Source organism: Cebidichthys violaceus, unplaced genomic scaffold, assembly GCF_023349555.1.
Source record: "Cebidichthys violaceus isolate CVI_PGR_0920_01 unplaced genomic scaffold, fCebVio1.0.p SCAF_114, whole genome shotgun sequence".
In the NCBI taxonomy this organism is placed as follows: Eukaryota; Metazoa; Chordata; class Actinopteri; order Perciformes; family Stichaeidae; genus Cebidichthys; species Cebidichthys violaceus.
The window spans coordinates 84,852-106,983 of record NW_027176279.1 but is presented as its reverse complement, the minus strand read 5'-3'; the positions used below and the strand labels follow the sequence as shown (position 1 = coordinate 106,983).

Sequence of the window (22,132 nt, the reverse complement as noted above, 5' to 3'; positions counted from 1 at the left end):
GGGGCTGTTTTGCTGCCAATGGAACTGGTGCTTTACAGAGAGGAAATGGGATAATGAAGAAGGAGGATTACCTTCAAATTGTTCAAGATAACCTAAAATCATCACCCCAAAGGTTGGGTCTTGGGCGCAGTTGGGTGTTCCAACAGGACAATGACCCCAAACACACATCAAAAGTGGTAATGGAATGGCTAAATCAGGCTAGAATTAGGGTTTTAGAATGGCCTTCCCAAAGTCCTGACTTAAATCCCATTGAGAACATGTGGACAATGCTGAAGAAACAAGTCCATGTCAGAAAGCCTGAGTCAGCATTAGCAGTAACGTGACGCTGCTCTGATCCGTCTGTAGGAGAGTGAACAGGAAACAGTGAGGCTGATATCACTGATCACATGCTGCATCGTTTCCTGTCTATTAGTCATGAGTGTGAATCTATGGAGGACTCTACCACCAACACTATAAAACACTGCACACAGAGACCATTACTGAATATACATTCATTACAGGAATATTGATTTACTACAATTATAATCAATGACTTATGATTAGATTCATTTTTGGGGGATTTTTAACTTGAATGTGTTCGATTTGACAAAGTTCAGGAAACATCATCACGTTTTCTAAACCAAGAGGAAACTTTCGTGGTGTTTTTATTTAAACATGGAGGCCGGTACAGTTCATGCAGTCAATAATTAATAACACATCGATTTATATTTTTCAGTAAGAAGTTTTCTATTTGATTGTAATAATCTTGAACTGTTTTGTGAAATTTCAATGAAATAGTTTTTCAGTTTTATTGTTTCTTCCGTGTGTTTATACCTGAAATGTTGACCTTACATGGTTCAACACGTTTTGAAATATTTTGTCACAAGTTTCAAAATCATTCAAGTATTTTTTTAAATCAAATTCAAACCTGTATTTGTTCACAATCCATTTGTATTTAGTCTGTAGTAGTGTTGCATTCCAGTTGCTGAGCGTTTTAATTTAATGTTATATGTAATGTTAATACGTTTGATGAATGCATTTGGATACTTTTAAATCACTTTTGTGTGTTACTTTATGAAAATATCAAAATAAGACATTTACAAAATAAGTATGTGTTTGGCATTGTAGACACTCTGAGGGATACTTGTCAAAGTATTAGTGATAATGAATAGTAGGGAAATAGATATATATATATATATATATTTTTACAAATATGTGGTGGTGCCACCTGACATTTTTTAGATGAAGTTAAAAAATACTGTTAAAAATATATTTAACCACTTTGAAAAGTGAACAAATGAGACCTTATTTTGTGAGTTTAAACACATTGTTCACAAATATGCATTACATCCAATTTGAAAAGAGTTATTTGTGGTTGACCCGTGTGTGTGTGTGTGTGTGTGTGTTCTCTGATTTAAAGATACAACAGAAATATTGTAATAAAACACATCATCTCTAATTCAGAGTCCTACCTGAGATCCACAACAACAGCAGCATCATCAACAGGTGATCCATGACGTCCAGGTGGACCGTCTCTCTGCCCGTCTGTCTCTCTGATTGTCTCATGTGCTGTCCTCAGTTTATGTCTGCATACAGGACGAGGTGGAGCTTTACTGAGACTCGTCTTTAGTTTTACAGATCATATTCACATCTTTCCGAACTGCGGTTGTGTGAAACTGATTATATCTGATTTCACAAGAAGCTGCTGACTGACTGCAGACATAGGAATGTTTCCATGACAACCAGGACAGGCTGAGATGTATATCAGATTAATGCTGTCGGTGTTTTCTCATGATTTCCGATAGATGTGTTAACATCAGCAGCTACAGCTACTAACTACGACTACTACTACTACTACTACTAGTCAGGAACTCTAAAATACTTCAATTTATCAGCTGTTGATATGGTGGTATTTGGTTCTTGTTCATTTGAATATTAATCAAAGTTACAAATTGATAGTTTAGTATTAGCAATGTTATGAGTCTACCTTAAATGGCTGAAAGTTTCCTTTGGTAAAAAATGTGATTTCCTGTTAATTACATTGTATCATTTTGATAATAAATAATTACTTTTAGTAGACATTTTCATTCCTTTTTGAACTACTGAACCAACATCATTGTGGTTCCCCATTATTATTGAAATCTAATGTTTTTAAACATTGAGTTCTATTGATAACATTTATTATATTTGTCATTTCCTAACAACCAGACCAGCTCAAACTTCAACATAATGGTGTCCCGTGTGAGGCGTAGTACTGTTTGTAATCATCCATAATAGTGATTTCATAATTGTGAAATATTCATTGGTCAATGCTCTCTCAATGATCTCTTATGGCCCACTAGAAGTGTGTGGTGGGGTCTGTTTTCTCTGTTCTTCGGGATGTTTCTGGGTGTCATGTGTGTCCTCCAGTCAAAGTACCGATCCACATTCAGAGTGAACAGTGACGGTTTGAATTCAAGCAGTGACTACAACAACCAGCTATTACTACAACACATGTGCACAAAATAATCACAGAACGTGCTGCTTAAAATATAAGAGTTTACTTCTTTACCATCACTGATTAACACCAATGCTGTCCACGTGTTCACTGAGGGGTTTGTTTGCCCATTTCGTGGAGCTTCAATGATTATTAAATGGATTACCTTCAATTCAGCAATTAAATCATCAATAAATTATATTGTTATATTCAGTTATTCAGCGATTTCAACATTCGTTGCCTTAATGGAAGACTATGAGACTTCTTTAACCCTTGAAATGAGAAATAAAGAGTTGTGTCTTCCTATATTGTTCATTTCATTATCAATTAAATAGTCACAACATTAAGTGTTTGTTCAGGGCGGTCTTAAACAAAAGTTCAAATTCATGTATTTTGCTCCTCTATTAGAGACTTCATTATTTATGTATTTTTTTTTAGGTAAAAGACACACAAAATCACACAGAAAATCAGTTTATATACAAACAAGTTTTATGAAAAAATTGTTTGAACTAACATGAACTAACAGAATCAGAATGTGAGGAATCCTGATTCTGATTTTATTCCCGTTTTCAGGAAAAAAAAGAAAAAAATTTACAAAAAGTAAAAACATTTTAGAAAAGTTCGACAACTTAAATAAATAAACAAATGATGAGGAATGTCTCTTTACTAAAGAAATATAACAGAATGTACAAAATATATATATAAAAAAATATATATACACACACAAATATAATACTGAATATTTGCATTGACCGTGCATTTAACACCCAGAGACCGAGGGCAGAGAGAAGACGTTGTAGTTTATCAACACAGAACATTTAACAACAGAAACAATCAACCAACCGTCTCCATGAACCGACACTGTAGAAAAATAAAGCTTTACCTGAAGAGGGGAGCAGACATATTCAAAAAAACATATCTTTTCCGACTCCTGATCTGCAGCTTTTCAAACTCAAGGCACTCTGAACATGAACCCTCGACGAGCGTCGAGCCTCTACGAGGAACTGCTCCGTCCCCCGTGAACAGCAGGGGGTCGCTGTGGAGCACAAAAAAAAAATAAACTCTTCCCAGCAGCCAAACGCTGACCAATCAGAGGCTCTGCTGGCTGGGGGAGGAGTCAGGTGTGATGGGGTTGGCGGCGTTGGCGGCGTTGGCGGCGTCCGTGCGCTGCCCGTCGCTGCCAGTCACCCACGTGTGGAGGAGGATCTGCTCCAGGGTCGGCCGGTCTGACGGCTGCTGGCTCAGGCACCAGCCAATCAGCTGCTGGCACTCTGAAGTAAAAACAAACAAGGAGGAGATGAAGAACACTCATCTCTGGTTTTGTTCAAACGTCGATGTAAAAACCTGGTCGCGTGATCTCGTCACGCTCCGGCTCACCTGAGGAGATGATGCGTCTGAAGTAGATCCGTCCTCTCAGGATCTCCTTGTCCTGTTGGAAGGGGATGTCCCCGCACACCATGTTGTACAGCAGCACGCCAAGAGACCACACTGTGGCCGAGCGACCATGGTACCGATGGAACCGGATCCACTCCGGAGGACCATACACCCGCGTGCCTGGAGGGAGGAGAGTTACATCACTACAGGTACAGTGTGTGTCAGAGTGGAGCAGGAAGTGACGGATCACCATCGTGCGGGAAAATACTCCCGGAGACGCTGACGACATTACAGAACCGGTGCATGATGGGACGGTAGTCACTGACCCAAAACACCTTTCCGATATTTTAAAACGTCTAGATTTTCAGAAACAATCCCCACAGCTCTTCAGATTCTCTCAGCTGATCGGACTCACCAGTGAACTCGGTGAAAGCCTCGTCTTTGAGGAGGGCCCCCGAGCCAAAGTCGATCAGTTTGAGCTGCCCGGTCCTCAGGTCCACCAGCAGGTTCTCGTCCTTGATGGCTCGGTGGATAATGCTGCAGCTGTAGCAATGACGCACCGCCTCCAGCACCTGCAGGAAGAAGCCGCGCGCAGCCGCCTCGTCCAGCGCGCCGCGCTCCGTGATGTAGTCGAACAGGTTCTGGCTCAGCTCGGGACGCTCCATCACCATCAGCCAGCCGTCCGCCTACTCCCACCAGTCCAGCAGACGCACCACGCCGTCGAATGCCCCGCCCACTTTCTTCAACATCACCACCTCCAGAGGAACCACAGCACATACAACAGTTATATCTGCATGTATGATCTCACCAGAGAGCCCCACCCCGTCACTCTGTCTCTGCACACGTGCTTCACAGCAACCTGCATGTAAACAAACGCCATCAACACACCGTACAGTTATAACATACTATATAAGAGGGTAGACGATGGCTGAAATGAATTGCAAAAACATTGCTGAAAATACAGAAATGAGGTTGCAAAAAGCTTAATAATTCAAAAAGTTGAAAGATTAGAAATATTATGAGCTGAACATTTACAGAGTTGAACGGTTTCTGTAGCTTAAAAACTGAAGAAGAAGAAGAGATTCAAGCGCGACGGAAGAAATAGCGGAATAAAGATTCGAAGAACAATACTTGGAATGCTGAATCAGCATGGCTGTCATAGACTGCATCATATATGATGAAGAGGCCCAGATGGTGTATATGTGGCACAACAAGTCATATGTCGTTCAGAAAGTACAATAATTGTTTGGGTGTAATGTAAGTTAAGAGAGTTTACTATGTTTCCTATGTGTTTATGAGGAGGAAGTGTTAATTGTAGTTAAAATTGAGGGTACAGCGTTATTTATCATCAGCTACATGTTAGGCAGTAGATCCAGTGGATCGCCAGTAGGTGTCAGTGTTGCGACATAAGCAGTGTCTGTGACGGAGAGCCACACTGAAGTCTCGCGAGGATGAGAATCTCTGTACAGGATAGAAGTAGAACGCGCTGTGGAGCGACTGTACACCTAAATGTATATTTTTGTATGTTACAGAGCACTTTCATTAAATGTGTAGCACCAGATTGAGCCTGTGTGACGTCATTCTGTGCACGCTACACATAGTGCTGGGTCACGTGGTGCATTTCTCCTAAAACTTGGTGTGCGTGTTAGTATGAAGCCAGAGCAGGTGTGTGTCAAGTTTGGTGGCTTTAGCTTGTTCCTTTGGCATGGCTGTCATAGAAGGTTAAGTTTAGAGTTAGAGGTAGGGTTAGGGTTATGTAAGGATTTCTTAAAATTTGTGCTAGGCTCCTGAAATTTTGGGAGCGTATTTCTAGCCCACCATACGACGTTTGTGGTAAGTTTGGTGCTTCCAGCTGCTTCCTTTAGTATATGCTGTTGTCTAAGTACAGGGGTAATAACCACGATCACCAAAACGGTGATCGTCTATAACTTCTTGCAAGTTTGTGCTAAAATCCTGAGATTTTGTGTGTGTGTTCCCAGCACTTTGTGGCACCTTCGTATTAAGTTTGGCATTTGTAGCTACTTCCTCTGGTATGGCTGTCATAGACGGCCGTTGTAATAAATCCCAGGCTGCGTCATATATGATGAAGAGGCCCAGATTACCAAGAGCTATTGTGTAAAGCTCTTGGTCACTTAGTGCTATTCTCCTAAAACTTGGTGTGCGTGTTAGTATGAAGCCAGAGCAGGTGTGTGTCAAGTTTGGTGGCTTTAGCTTGTTCCTATGGCATGGCTGTCATGTGGGCATGAATGATTTGATAGCAAGGGTGTGTTCTGGAGGCTAAGCAAAAACCCTACAGATGGCCATACTGAGCAATTTACTGAGGAGCATGGGGGAATGAATGCCTTCAAGGCTGGAGCGACTGCCCCCCGATTCCTCTACTTCAGGGCGGGGCGGTTCCACGCCATTTCAGCAGGCAGCAGCAGCAGATAACAGGCAAACAGTTTGCCTCTCCCCGAATTGCATGATGAAATACCGTATCTAAATGGCTCTTTTTCCTTCCTTTTCTTTTTTCTAGATATGACTCGCACAAAGATGGTTCACGCTTGCCCTCTCTGTCAGAAAGTATGTGCGGCCATGCCCCACCATCTGAAAAATGAAAGGCCACCTCGAGCTGGACCGTGGTGCTCGGGAGCTACAACAAAAGGCAGCCAAATATCAGGTGACGGTGATGCATCTGGCGCAGTTGAGAGCCTCGAACCCTGCCGTCCCCATGCACACGGAGATGGACTTGAGTCCAGAACATGAGCACAATGAGGAGGCGGTGGAGGAGGATGAGGAGACGGAGGAGGCGGTGGAGGAACCCCGTGATAGCGGGATTTTGGAGGCCAGCAGGCTAATGGAGCAGTCTAACATCTTCTGAAGTAAAAACACAGTGACATCTGATGAAACTATTACAAATACATAAAATATAGGGATTGAGGTGGAGACGAGGAGTTACCTGATAAACTATTAAAAGTACAAAGAATATACAGATTGAGATGCATACAAGTAAACATTTTAAATGTACGTCCTAATCACTCTTGACAAGTTCAACAGTAGACGGGGGATATGTGGCTACAAATGGGAGGTCAGAGGTCCCTGCTGTAGCTTGAGTTTGCTCAAAGGGCCTGTGACATTTTCTAAGAGAGGTCCTAGAGTGCCCTCTGCTGGCCAGAGCTAGGAACAGCAGAATCAAACTGCTGTCTGTCAAAAGTCCTACTGCGTGCTTCGCGTGGAAGCTTGTCTTATAGAGCAGAGCAAGGGTGTCTGCCCCGTAAAGAACCCTTCTACGTCCAGCGTGTGACTTTCAGGGAACCTGTCACCCGTAAAAGCGGTGGTGCCCAGGAAGTCACAACAGAGGTGAAATTGCTGGTCGATTTCACTCTTGATTGAGTCACTGTGATTGTTCAGAGTGACTAGAAATGTGCATTCTAAACATTTAGAATGTCTAGATAGCCCATGTCTAGTTAACGAATGTACGATTGATCCTCAATAAACGTTTCAGAGAGCAGGTATGAATTTGTCACACACTTGCCCATGGCAGCATAGTCACGTGCCTTACGGGTTTGGTGAGCGAAACTCTAGGCTCTAGGCTATCAAGAAAAGAAAGAGGACAGGAGTGGGGTTGTATTGAAGACCAACTCTGACTGGATGATCTGTGAAACCTGACACTCTGAGTTGAAGAGACCACCACCTGACCTGGGAGTGTCTAAGAGTGTCGGAGAAAGTACAAAAAAATGAAATGCAAAGATTTTTTTTCCGGTTTCATACTACAATATCAACAAGGCCATCTTTCCATCTACATGGACTGGAGAGGGAACGATGAAAATGTGAAAAGGAGTGTGCAGGATGGCGAGAGAGGAAAAGTATGATGGCATGGAAGAGAGGGGAAGGATAAAGGTATGAAGAGACATGAAATAACGTCAGAACGAAAACAATCTATCACATCTGTCTTTTCTCTGATAATGATCAACAAGTATGCCCAACAAATGGAAATGCTTGAGAAAAATGGTTGCTAATCTATTTCTGGTCAAAACAACTCAAGTCAAAACCTCTAGCATCCCTAAAACATGGGGGGAAATAATGAAAGTGATAAGAATATTAACATTTACGTTATCTCATCATTGTCTGTTCTTTAAATTTCCATGATGACAGCGGGCTCACTTTGGGGGTCACGTTGCCCCCCTGAGCTGCTCAGCCAATCAGAGTATGGGGTTTGGTAAAGCTTCTCAGAACGGCCCACCTCTGGCCTGTCGACACTCATCTTCAGACACGGTAAAAGCAGGTCCCTCTCTCTCTGTGTTTACCTCCGTTACTTTTAATGGAAATAGAATGAAAAAAAGTGTGACACCTCTCTGCAATTAGCGCAATCATTTGCGCCCTGTCAGTTATGTGAACTGATACAGTAGTGTGTCAGTGGAATTATTCATTAGAATTAGTTGCTTCGCCTGGTTTAAGTGTTTGAACCGTCAAAGTTTTCCTGTTTTGTCACGCTTTTAGAAAGTTTGGACTTTAAAAAGGCATTACATGTTTACCCCAAACGTTTGCGCTGATTCAAGACGGGGGGAGGAGGAGGGGGGGCTGCGCCATTGTTAGAGGTGTTAGAGGAGGTTGCTGATTCATGAAGCATATCGGGTCAGAGTTAGGTAAGGGTGTGATAACCACCATGACTGAATCGGTTTCCTATCACAGACAATCTTTCTGCTTTGACGGTGTTTCTCCAAACTTTATTCTTTCCAGATTGCTCAAGTGAAGAGAAGACAATGGCAGAAGAAACTAAGAAGTAAGATTTGGTTGTGTCGTTAATGTTCCCTTCAGTGGATTTCTCTGCATTTTGAGTTGAAGAATTCCTTATTTCAATGTTAATGAAATGTTCATTTCAATAATAATTCAATGTCCAACCTTTTGACATCATCTTGAAGGTCCCCAGAGGATGGACTTTCAGGGGATAATATCTCAGTGTTGCTCTCAAAGTCCAGGCTTGTTTCCTATAAGGGAAAAACAAAACAATATAAAGCACTGGCAGTAGTTACTGTTATACAGTTAGGTCCATAAATATTTGGACATTGACACAATTTTCATCATTTTGGCTCTGTACACCACCACAATGGATTTTGAATGAAACAATCAAGATGTCAGCTTTAATTTGAGGGTATTTAGGTGCCAATCAGGTGAACGGTGTAGGAATTACAACACATTTTATATGTGGCCCCTCCTTTTTAAGGGACCAAAAGTAATTGGACAATTGGCTGCTCAGCTGTTCAATGGCCAGGTGTGTGTTATTCCCTCGTTATTTCATTGACAAGGAGCAGATAAAAGGTCTAGAGTTCATTTCAAGTGTGGTATTTGTGTTTGGAATCTGTTGCTGTCAACTCTCAATATGAAGTCCAAAGAGCTGTCACTATCAGTGAAGCAAGCCATCATTAGGCTGAAAAATCAAAACAAACCTATCAGAGAGATAGCAAAAACATTAGGTGTGGCCAAATCAACTGTTTGGTACATTCTTAAAAAGAAAGAACGCACTGGTGAGCTCAGCAACACCAAAAGACCTGGAAGACCACGGAAAACAACTGTGGTGGATGACAGAAGAATTATTTCCCTGGTGAAGAAAAACCCTTCACAACAGTTGGCCAGATCAAGAACACTCTCCAGGAGGTAGGCGTATCTGTGTCAAAGTCAACAATCAAGAGAAGACTTCACCAGAGTAAATACAGAGGGTTCACCACAAGATGTAAACCATTGGTGAGCCTCAAAAACAGGAAGACCAGATTAGAGTTTGCCAAAAAAACATCTAAAAGAGCCTGTACAGTTCTGGAACAACATCCTATGGACAGATGAGGCAAAGATCAACTTGTACCAGAATGATGGGAAGAGAAGAGTATGGAGAAGGGAAGGAACTGCTCATGATCCAAAGCATACCACCTCATCAGTGAAGCATGGTGGAGGTAGTGTTATGGCGTGGGCATGTATGGCTGCCAATGCAACTGGTTCCCTTGTATTTATTGATCATGTGACTGCTGACAAAAGCAGTAGGATGAATTCTGAAGTGTTTCGGGCAATATTATCTGCTCATATTCAGCCAAATGCTTCAGAACTCATTGGACGGCGCTTCACAGTGCAGATGGACAATGACCCGAAGCATACTGCGAAAGCAACCAAAGAGCTTTTTAAGGCAAAGAAGTGGAATGTTCTGCAATGGCCAAGTCAATCATCTGACCGGAATCCAATTGAGCATGCATTTCACTTGCTGAAGACAAAACTGAAGGGAAAATGCCCCAAGAACAAGCAGGAACTGAAGACAGTTGCAGTAGAGGCCTGGCAGAGCATCACCAGGGATGAAATCCAGCGTCTGGTGATGTCTATGGGTTCCAGATTTCAGGCTGTCATTGACTGCAAAGGATTTGCAACCAAGTATTAAAAGTGACAATTACATTGATGATTATGTTAGTTTGTCCAATTACTTTTGGTCCCTTAAAAAGGAGGGGCCACATATAAAATGTGTTGTAATTCCTACACCGTTCACCTGATTTGGATGTAAATACCCTCAAATTAAAGCTGAAAGTCTGCACTTGACGCACATCTTGATTGTTTCATTTCAAATCCATTGTGGTGGTGTACAGAGCCAAAATGATGAAAATTGTGTCAATGTCCAAATATTTATGGACGTTATATAACACTGACTGTACCGTTACCACAGCAAACATTACTGCTTCATATTGTTGTCAGGATAGTTTGTTAAGTTGATGAAAATGACTTGTTTTATATTAGAAATAACCCGTTAATTAGCTTACTGGTTTCTTGTCAGTTAATAGAGAGATGAAGTCACGCCCTTGCCGTGTCCTGTGGGACTTTATAAATACTATGTATAGCAGCTAACTGTGAGAGATAAATGTATATTTCATCCCGTTTGAATTGTGCCATGAATTACACATATGTTTGTGATTTTAATATTTAATTTTGCAAGTCAAGAAAGTCTCAGATCGTCATACATTTGTCATAGTATCATTTAGTTTTGTGTGAAACCGATCAGTGAACTACATCTCTGGTCTAGCATCATGCAGGTCAGCCGCACGGTCGTTACCGTGGCTAGCTAGCTAGCTAGCTAGGTAACTTAGCTACATTCATCTACAAATGTACCTATCTAACATGTGTTTTATCCTGCTACTGTTTTTATCAGCAAAGAATGGGAAATACCTGTTGTTCATGCAAGTACAGTCTTTTTTACAGTCTTACAGTTCAACACTTTGACAACAAAATGCTATGTTCTTGACTTAGAAATTAATATTTTACATTGACAAACATCATATGTGTAATTCATTCAGAAAATTCCACAGTCACGGCCGGCACGTGGTGCCCGTAGGCCCAGCAAGTGGACGTGGCGTTTGGTAGTTTAACACTTACATGTACACTTTACATGTCTAGGGATAATACAAAATAGGCCAATTTGTTTTAGATGCTTTCGAAACAGGTCTTCAAAATCTCAATATAAGTAAATATTTTGCAGCCTTTGTTTCTTCATAACGCATGTAATACTTGACAATTTCTTTACAGTGTTTGTATTAAGGCAATAAAGTAGTCCATGAATATGAGATATGAGTTGACAGATAATTACAAAGCCTCTTCATTGTAGATGTTTGATTATGGCGGTTTTGGTACACCTACAGTATATGAGCATATATATGACTTACACATGTTGTCTTTTTAATTCTTCAAGTTAATTTTATTTGTTTGCCCTCTGGCGTTTTTGAGAATAATGCAGCGCTTAGCATAGAGTATAAACGCCTCAGTTCATGCTAGGAGCTCGCGCTACGGCGCGAAGCGAGAGTATAAACAAAGTTTAGGGTCACGTGGTCAACCGGAAAGAGCCGGACTTCGCCTCTCTGTATGACGAACGTTAGCGTTAGCAGCTATGCTAGCGTTAGCACTTCGCTAGTATTAGCAAGTCAATAACACAGTTTTACTTTGATTCACCGGGAAAAAGTTTGCTCTTCTTGCTAAATTTGAATCTTGTTTGAGTTAGAACCCAATTGCAATGCCATTGTAAATGAGAAAGCTTAATTTTTCACGTTGAGTATAGAAACACACTTTGTTACTCACCGGTCAAGACTCAAGAGAACAATGTAGAAGGTCTGTTTAGTTCCGGAGTGAGGTTAAGATGAGGCGTTTAAGGGTACTTGGAAATTCAAGAGTCAAAAAAAATTGATACATCATGTCTTTTACTTTTCATACAACATGTACACATCAAAATATATAAACGTGCTCTTTAACCATAAAGCAAGAGTACTTTGTCACAGTTGATTTTATACACTTTTGCTCTGGGTTTATAATGTCTAATACTCACCTCATCACTGCTTCTGCTTGACTCAGCAGTTCAAGGTGGATAATCTTTTAGAATTTTGAGAATTCTTTCCATTTTTTAAACTATTTATACAGTCAAACCTTAAATTGTTTCAGGCCCTAGATTCATTAACACAGAGCCAAGAGGAAAATATTGTACTTTTACTGCACTACCTTTGTCCAACAGCTTCACTTTCTTTTCAGATTGAAAAGCTTGAACTGTACTGCTGAAAACTGTCGGAAGCTAAACTGTATTATCTAAAGAAGCTAAGAGCTGAATTACAATGCAGGAAAAGCTTGAAGCTAAACGATTTTACTGTCAAAGTTATAGTAGTAGTGGTAGTAGTAGTAGTAATAGTAGAAGTAGTATAACTATTAGTAGTTTTAGTAGTAACAGTAGTAGTAGTAGTAGTAGTAGTTGCAGTAATAGTAGTAGTAATAGCAGTTGTAGTAGTAGCAGTAAAAGTGGTAGTTGTACTATACATAGTATTAGTCATAAAAGTATTCATATAATATATAGTCATATTAAAAGTAGTAGTAGTACTAGTAGTAACAGTAGTGGTATTTGTAGGAGTAGTAGTAGTAGTAGTAGTAGAAGTAGAAGTAGAATTATTTTTCCCAAGGGGCGACATTAGAGACTGAGAGACTGAACTCAATCCTGCTCAATATTATTCCAACCCTTTATAAAAAGCAGTAAATTGTATGGTTTTGATAAGCTGCGAGTGGTAAGAGTAAATATTATGATCAGTGGTGGAATGTAACTAAGTATATTTGCTTAAGTACTGTACTCATGTACAAATTCAAGGTACTTTACTTGAGTCTGGCAGCTTAAGTGCTACTTGCACATTACAATTTTCCAAACTCTTCCTAACTAACAACAGAGTATAAGGGAGTAAAAATGAGCTCCACCTGAAACATCTGCAGCAGGAATAATGATCCAAACAAATATGTAATATCCATATATAATAGTAAAACACTGACAGGGATCATGTTTCTGATAAATTTGTACTTTTATTACTATTGTTTATAGTCCTGTGACCTCATGTTCAGTTCTTCAGTTCAGTGAACGATGCTCTGAAGTCAGGTTGAATGTGTGAGGTGAGATGTGAAGAACAGCTGACAGCTGATCGTCAGTGAGAGAGGATCTGGATCTGAATTTGTTAAACTTCATCACGGAGAAGGTTTGTTCACATATGGAGATCGATCCAAAGAGAACCAATGTCTTCTGAGCGTGTTGCTTTTGCAGTTTAGCTAGCAAAGCCTCAGATGTCCGTGTCCGCTCAACACATCCCACGTATCCAAAATGACCTGGCCCAGCTCCGGCGTAAGCTCGGCATGGCGGAAGAAACATGTCGGGCTGAATCCGGTTGCCGACTCGGCTGTGATACGGCCGGCTGATACACCGGTCCTCTTCCGGGGGAATGTGATTGCAGTGACGCTGCTGCTCGCACACATCCACGAACATACTAACGTACGTAAATTGAGATACACAATTATAAAACAGCAACAGTCGCCTTCAAAATAAAAGCAATACAGCTGTATTCCGTGCATGATGTACAATTATTTACATTTTATTCCTAATTTCCCATTGACGTCCCACAGCCAACGGGCCGGGTATGGCCCGCCGGCCGTTGAATGCCCAGATCTGATTGGAGAAGGTCATGGAATACATCTGTATGCCCAGTACTACATAGATACCGCCCTCATTAAATTTAGTGGCAAACTCTTCCCTTCCGAAACTGTGGCCAATACATTCTTTTCAGTTGACGCTGGTACCGCAACAGTAGAGTCAAACTCCCAGGCCACCACCTGGGGTGCTCCTATACCACCACAACACAAGAAAACATGAGGAAATTTGGCTTTGGAGGCTTTGTCCTCCAAACTAAATTTGGAAATAGAAACACATAGTTTCAGACAGATGACAGATGACTTCTGTTTGGAAATACCGATTGCTAAGCAAGATATAGCCATAATGTTTCAAAAAATTCTGGCAATTTCATTCATCTTTAAAAAAAACAACTTTGAGACATAGGCTAATTTGTGACATGTTTTCTTAATATCACTCGATAATTTATAGGTTAACTTACGATTTGAATCATCACATTTTGAAAAGAGCAACAGTCACCTCTTACAACTTGCATCAGGCTGGACACAGCGTACCACAGAGAACATCTGTGCAGTCACTGAGCCTTTTCATCCCACCGCTTTGGACCTTGTGTGTGTGTGTGTGTGTGTATGTGTTTTGTTTTTGTTTCTTTGCCAGTCACAAATTAACATTGCTAGCTAGATATCTCGGTTAGCAATCGTTATTTCCAAATATCAAACATCTATCTCTTGTTTTAGGTAAACTGTAAGAACTCTTTAATACGAAACACTAGTTTCTAATAATAATGTGCTAAAGAGGCAACACACTGTGAAATAAAAGAAATGTTACAGATAAAAACGTGTAGGCTACTGGCCTACTCCTTAACTTATCCTATAACTTTGTGTGTATTGTATTATTTCAGAATGGCGTTACAAAAACTTCTCTGGACTAAGCCCCCAACGCCTTATTTCAAGCCGCCGCCAATTCACGTATGTGTGTATATACACACATACGTGAATTGGCGGCGGCTTGAATAGATATCTCGGTTAACGATTGCTAACCGAGATATCTAGCTAGCAATGTTAATTGTTTTTAGCAATTTCATGGTTTTCGTCATTAATATATATATATATATATATATATATATATATATATATATAGAGAGAGAGAGAGAGAGAGAGAGAGAGAGAAAGAGACAGAGAATTAGAAATTAAAATATTATTTCACATGACCTTCTACAGGGGGATACACAGATGTGTCTCTGTCTTTGGAGGGAAGCTGCTGGGGACAGTAAGCTGCAGATTGGGACACGTATCAAGGTGTCCCATCTTAAAGGCACGCAGACTGACTATGGAATGCAGCTGCAGTCCACGAACTATACCAAAATTGAGGTAGGCCTACTTGGTTGTTGCTGTTGTATTTATTATTAATTTTTTTTAAATAACATTGACATTTGTTTTTTTAGACAATTCTTTTTACACAATCACATCTTCAAAATACACACAGTGAAGTCTGCTGAAGTGATGTAAATAAAATGTATTTGAAGTGACAATAAAAAAACAAATATGAACAAAGGGTGACATTTAAAATGAATAAGCAGCACCTACGGGCTGTGTAGTTTATTTGGATTTAAAAAATGGTAAAAAGTACGATTGATGTTTGGGTGATTGGTGACAGAGGGAGAATATCTAACAGAAGGGTATATGTCTACATTTCTCACGACAGGAGGTCAGCTCTGAAGACGTGGTGGGGGCATTGGGCGTGATGGACGTCGAGGGTGAGCCAGGCACCCTGAGCCTCCTCCTAGATGACGGTCGGACAGTTCTGATTGCAGAAGCTCTCTGGACACCAATCGAACCACACATGATTGAACCCCCAATCCAAGTATCAATAAAATTGACGGGCAATCGTGTCGGAACGATAGAAATTGTAAAATAATACATTGTTTAATGTTGTTGTATTCGCGTTCCTTAAAGTTGTTATTATAATGTAATAGTTGTGTATTCCATTTTTCATTGTGGTGTTATTTATGTCACTTCATATTCAACTGTTTTTATATCTATGAATTGTTATATATCCCATTAAATACAAATATTTAAATTCAAACTCTGCCTTAGTAATGGTGTGTGTTGTTTCACGTGAACTTCATTTTTAATTTAAATGCTGTGATGCTTATATGTGATGCATATTTTCTATAGACGTTTATATGCGTCTGAGTCAAGCCGGGTCCGCAGAGCATGTTGGAGAACCAAACGGAGGGCGGGAGGTCTGCGGAGTCCCCACGGCAGAGTGCCAGCCATCAGCCGCTGTACAGTGTGTCGTACTCCTGCGGGTGTGGAGCCTTCAACATGCTTTGGGGGACCCTGCTCTCCTCTAACCCGCTATGACTGCCTCTAAAGCCCCGGCAAAATACATCCAAGCAACACATTAATATCATAATACGCACATGTTATTATAGTCAGATATATCGTGCTTTAGAGAGGCAGTGATATTAGAAACCCGTCTATTTACACATTCACGCCGTCGATGATTTATAGCCAGTTGTGATGGTAATACATCGTAAATAATAGTACTTTCTGCATTTGGCAGCTTCAACTGTTTCTTTTAGCCTAGATTAGGCTATGTGTTTAACTTCTTCGTAGGCTATCATACTCTTTTTTCACTATTGCCTACATAAAGATTTCCTTACTTATGGATCACAGTCGTCAGTTATTCTGCCTCTGTGTATTCTCTGATTAGGACTAACAAACAATCCAATTTTTGTTGGTTGATTCTCTCTGTTGTGTCAAGTAGTTTTCTTTTTCTTAAAGCATATTTCCTCGTTTCTTCTCTCCTCGCATGATTTCCTTGAGGAGGGACTAAGACGCAAGGAAAGGACCCAAGTAAGGGAAACGGGGATGCAATTAAGAGACTTGGGATGTACCCATAAACTATCATAACAAAGACAGAAACCCCCATTTGTAGGAGCAGATCGGCTAAGTAGAGAGCAGGGCCGCCTTTCAATCAGACGTCATCTGTTCGATCCCCTGCTCTGCTAGTCTCATGTCAATGTGTCCTTGAGCAAGACACTTAAGCCCAAAATTGCTCCCTTAGCTGAGCCTATGGTAGATAGATACTGAATTGTAAGTCGCTTTGGATAGAAGCGTCTGCTAAATGACTGAAATGTAATGCTTTGAATGCTTTTGCCATTGAGTGTTGTGTTTTTGTTACCATACCCCGTATCCCTTGGCTTGCCTTACTCTGACGATACGGCTGTCAGATTGAGAGATGACGAGTTTATCTATTGTCCGTATGAAGCAGACATCGGTGAAACAACAATATAAAACAAATAGTGGCCCAAATAGATCATACAAAGCAAAGGAGCGATGCTGTCTAGCATACAACTGTGGTCACAGTGGTGATATGTTATCATATTCAAAATATTGTTGTCATACAAACATTAGGAAAAAGCCTTCGGAGCGCTTTTCCATTGAAAGGGTGGGTTGAAGCGCTGTCCAGCGCCCTGCGGCTGATGTGTGGAGACAGGCCCTTAGAATAAACTAAATTAAGATACATGAGCCGTCCTTTCTTCTGAAGCGTAAAATGAAGCGATGTCTGTTTCTGATGACGGCCGATCAGCTGATCACAGCTGTCAGCTGTAGAGACTTTTCAGAAGTTTGTGTCTGTACACATGATCACTGTACTTAATAATAGTAACTAATAATACTAATAACTAATAAATACACACAGTTTTCATCACTGTCAGAGTAGAGATGTGTTATATATACTGTTACCTCTTGAACAAACTGTGTCCTGCTTACAAGCTCAGGACCGATACCGACGGAATGCGTTTGTCATTTTTATGAATTATTTGCGTCTGTACGTTTTGAATTTCTGATTGTGACGTCATTATTGAATGACACAGAATATTATTATGGTTTCTCTTTTGATGTACCCTATATCCGAAAAACTTTCAGGTCTAGCCGTAGTACGTAGGAAATATCAATTACCATAATATCACTCATCGCTAGCACTACTAATACGAGTCTAGCAGAACAAGCGGTCAATTACAGGATCCAAGGTTATTGAGTGCACTGAAACAAATTCCTAATCAACTGCGGTTAGTACATAAATTATTGAATAATGATGAAACTGTTGGTAAACTGTTGCAATTTTGAACTATGCATTATTATTTGCATTGCTGCCACTATTACTGAAGCAATATGCCTTTAACCATGAAGCAGAATATGACTACCAACTCAGGGTAATATTTTATCACGATAAAAAAACAGGAATACATAATAATTCTGCTAGTATGTTGAATTTCAATTGATTTAATTAAAATACATTTATTTTTTGTCAAGTCCAAGGTTTATTTTGTCTTCTGGAAGATTCTTTCTTCTAAATGACAAAACAGACTATTGTACAGATTATAAAGCACGAAAGCATTTAAACTGCACTGCTGAAAACCCTTCTATTGAAACGTCTAACTATGGTGTTTGTAGCTGAAAGGATGAGAAAGAAGAAGGCTTTGAACGTTGAAGAAGTTTAACAAGATTTGAAGATTTTCTCCATAGATATCCCATACAAAACAAATTGCAAAAAGCTTAATATTATAAATAGTTTAAAGATTACAAATATGAAGTCATATCACCCTCTCCTGAAAGAGCTGAACATTTTGATATTCTAATAGTTTCTGTGGCTTAAACAATGTCAGCAGTAGTGATATTTGTAGTAGTAGTAGTAGTAGAAGTTGTAGTTGTAGTTGTAGTAGAAGTATTGTTTAAAGTATCATAATGTTAGATAAACACAAACAGGTTATTAAATGACAGGCTTCATCAGAAGCATTTCAGTTGGAATTCATTCAGTGGGGCTTGTATTTTAAAATGGTGTGTGTGTGTGTGTGTGTGTGTGTGGGGGGGGGGGGTCCTCTAAAAGTCCCTAATATCTGAATGACTGTATGACAGAGAGACACACACACAGAGAGAGAGAGACACACAGAGAGAGAGAGAGACACACAGAGAGAGAGAGACACAGAGAGAGAGAGAGACACACAGAGAGAGAGAGAGACACACAGAGAGAGAGAGAGACACACAGAGAGAGAGACACACAGAGAGAGAGACACACAGAGAGAGAGAGAGACACACAGAGAGAGAGAGACACACAGAGAGAGAGAGACACAGAGAGAGAGAGTGAGGCTTGTGTCTGTGAGTCTGTGTGTTTATAAACATCAGTAATTAGCTCAAGCACGAACACCTGTGAGCCTGACAGCCTTTTCATCAGAAAAAGACTGGAAAACACCTGTCAAACAAAACCACAAACCCCATAACCATAGCCCCTATTTTTCCAATATTAATACTGGAGAGGGAGGATGACTTGAAGAACAGATCATGCGAAAAATTGGATCTGTAGTGTAAAAAAAAGTGGCTTCAATGGCGATTTAGAAATGGGGTACGGTTGTCTGTGCAAGACTTTTTTGAAGTACGTTTTAACATTGGGGTCTATGGAGGAGAAAGTTGGTTTTCCTCTCAATTAAAGGCAATTAAAGGCTTTTGTTCCAAATGTGTTCCACAGTCATTTGTCTACGACAAGGACAAGATTAGCTACGTTTCCATCCAAAAATTATGCATGAAGAGTGAAAATTGAGGAGTCAGTCGCAAAAGACAAATATTTTTTTCACAGGAATCTCAAGCTCCTCTTCACTCTAGCGGTGACATCACGCACTCTAAGCTGCGCCATACACACCCATTATAAAAGCAGAAAAGGACTGAAAAACACATAAAAGCAAAAATGCTACTATTCAAAAAGTGTAAAAGATATCAAAATGATTATAACAATCATTGATCAGGGTTTTCTCAACATTTGAAAGTTGAAATGGTGTCTGTAGCTGAAAGTATGAGGAAGTAGAAGGATTTGAAAGTTGAAGAAGTTTAAGAGGATTTAAAAATATTCTCCATAGACATCCCATTCAAAAAATAGGTTGCAAAAAGCTTAATAATTCAAAAAGTTAGAAATATTATGAGACATAGCACACATGAGCTGAAAAAGCTGAACATTTACATAGTTGAACGGTTTCTGTAGCTTAAAAACTGAAGAAGAAGAAGAGTTTCAACAAACTAGAAAATGCATTTCCTGCTGAAAATGCGTTGGAATGCTGAAAGCTGAAAGCTGAAATGAATTGCAAAAACATTGCTGAAAATACAGAAATGAGAGACTACCTGTCTGAAAAATGTTGAAGCCCGAAAGCATTTAAACTGCACTGCTGAAAACCCTTCTATTGAAACGTCTAACTATGGTGTCTGTAGCTGAAAGTATGAGAAAGAAGAAGGCTTTGAAAGTTGAAGAAGTTTAACAAGATTTGAAGATTTTCTCCATAGATATCCCATTCAAAACAAATTGCAAAAAGCTTAATAATTCAAAAATGGTTTCCACCATAACAGGCACCAATGACCTACTGGACACAACTTTGAGCAGCTCAGCTCAGCCGGGGGCTCGTCAGTACCTCCACACCGTCCTTCACCCTGGACACTCCTTCAGGAGAGAGTCCAGCCCCATCTCTTTCACATTTTAGGGATCATTTTATGAACAGATTTATATTCTGGGTCACAGATCTTCTAAGAAAAATAAGACAGAATGTTATTTAATGTCTGGTGTCTTTTATCTCTCGTCTCTTTCATCTTCTATCATCTCTCCAGACTCTGTCAGGCTGGTGAATGGGACTAGTCTGTGCCCAGGCAGACTGGAGGTGAAGTCTAACCAGTCTAACAGGTGGTGGTCTTCAGTGTGTGAAGATGACTTTGACCAGAAGGATGCAGAGGTGGTCTGTAGGGAGCTTGGCTGTGGAGCTCCATCAGTCCTCCAGGGGGCGCTCTATGGAGAAGTGGAGGCTCCAATGTGGACCAAAGAGTTCCAGTGTGGAGGCCATGAGTCTGCTCTCCTGGACTGTAGAAGCTCAGGCTCAGATAGAAACACCTGCTCACCTGGCAAAGCTGTTGGACTCACCTGCTCAGGTAGAATTTGGCAACAAGCTACAGCCACCAAACTTGACACACACCTGCTCTGGCTTCATACTAATACGCACACCAAGTTTCAGGAGAATTGCACCACGTGACCCAGCGCTATACACCATCTGAGCATCATATATCTATATCTATATCTATATATATATATATATATATATATATATATCTATATCACTTTATATATATATATCTATATCTATATATATATATATATATATCTATATATATATATCTATATATATATATATCTATATAGATATATATATATATATCTATATAGATATATATCTATATAGATATCTATATATATAGACATCCTAAGCAGATGGCTGCATTTTTTGCAATTGATAACATCCCATTGGTTGCCACACTTAGTGTACCGTCCACTGTATCTACAATAGCAGAGCCTGCAATTTTCAGGCCTTCTCCTGCCGCAAAGAATATGCCCTGGATCAAACTCAAGTTTGTTAATTCATATGATTTTCTGTTCATGCAGATAGGGATACAGTTTCCAAACCCTATTTTAAATTTCCATCTGTTGGTGAGGGTCACAGTATCTTCTCTAAAGATAATGTCGCTGTGTGGATTATGTGCTTTTGGCTGTATCCACGACAGTTCTGTTTCCCCACATACCTCTGTCCATAACTGGTAGCCCCTTTTCCATCTTAAATCCCAAGGCACTGGGCTAGGCCAATTCGTTGAATCTCTCACTATGTTTCTAGCACTTGTCTCCAATTGTACAGCATTTTTACTACACCGGGTGGCCCATAATCCAGTGGTATTATTGTATTATGTATGAGCTAATACAGTTCACGCATATGGTCCCGTTTTTGTATCGGGGATAGGCTTGCTGTGGACTGAAGAGCAACTGGTTTTATATATATATATATATATATATATATATATATATATATCATTATAGAGATATATATCTATATATATATAGATATATATCTATATATATATATATAAATATATATCTATATAGATACATATGTTTATATAGATCTACAGTGCTATAAAAAGTATTTGCCCCCTTCCTGGTTTTTTATTTTTTTGCATATTTGTCACACTTAAATGTTTCAGATCATCAAACAAATTTTAATATTAGACAAAGATAACCCGAGTAAAGACAAAATGCAGTTTTTAAATGATGATTTAATTTATTAAGGGAGAAAAGCTATCCAAACCTACTTGGCCCTATGTGAAAAAGTAATTGCCCCCTAAACCTGATAACTGGTTTTGTCACCCTTGGCGGCAACAATTGCAATCCAGCGTTTGCGATAACTGACAATGAGTCTTTCACATTGCTGTGGAAGAATTTTGGCCCACTCTTCTTTGCAGAATTGTTTTAATTCAGCCACATTGGATGGTTTTCGATCAGAAACAGCTTGTTGAAGC

The 22,132-nt window shown here is 39.9% G+C and overlaps 1 pseudogene; it reads right to left on the bottom strand.

Moving 5' to 3' along the window:
• Positions 1 to 2,922: 2,922 nt before the first annotated feature.
• Positions 2,923 to 22,132, bottom strand: part of LOC137868503 (serine/threonine-protein kinase pim-3-like) — a 65,933-nt pseudogene continuing 46,723 nt past the window's right edge.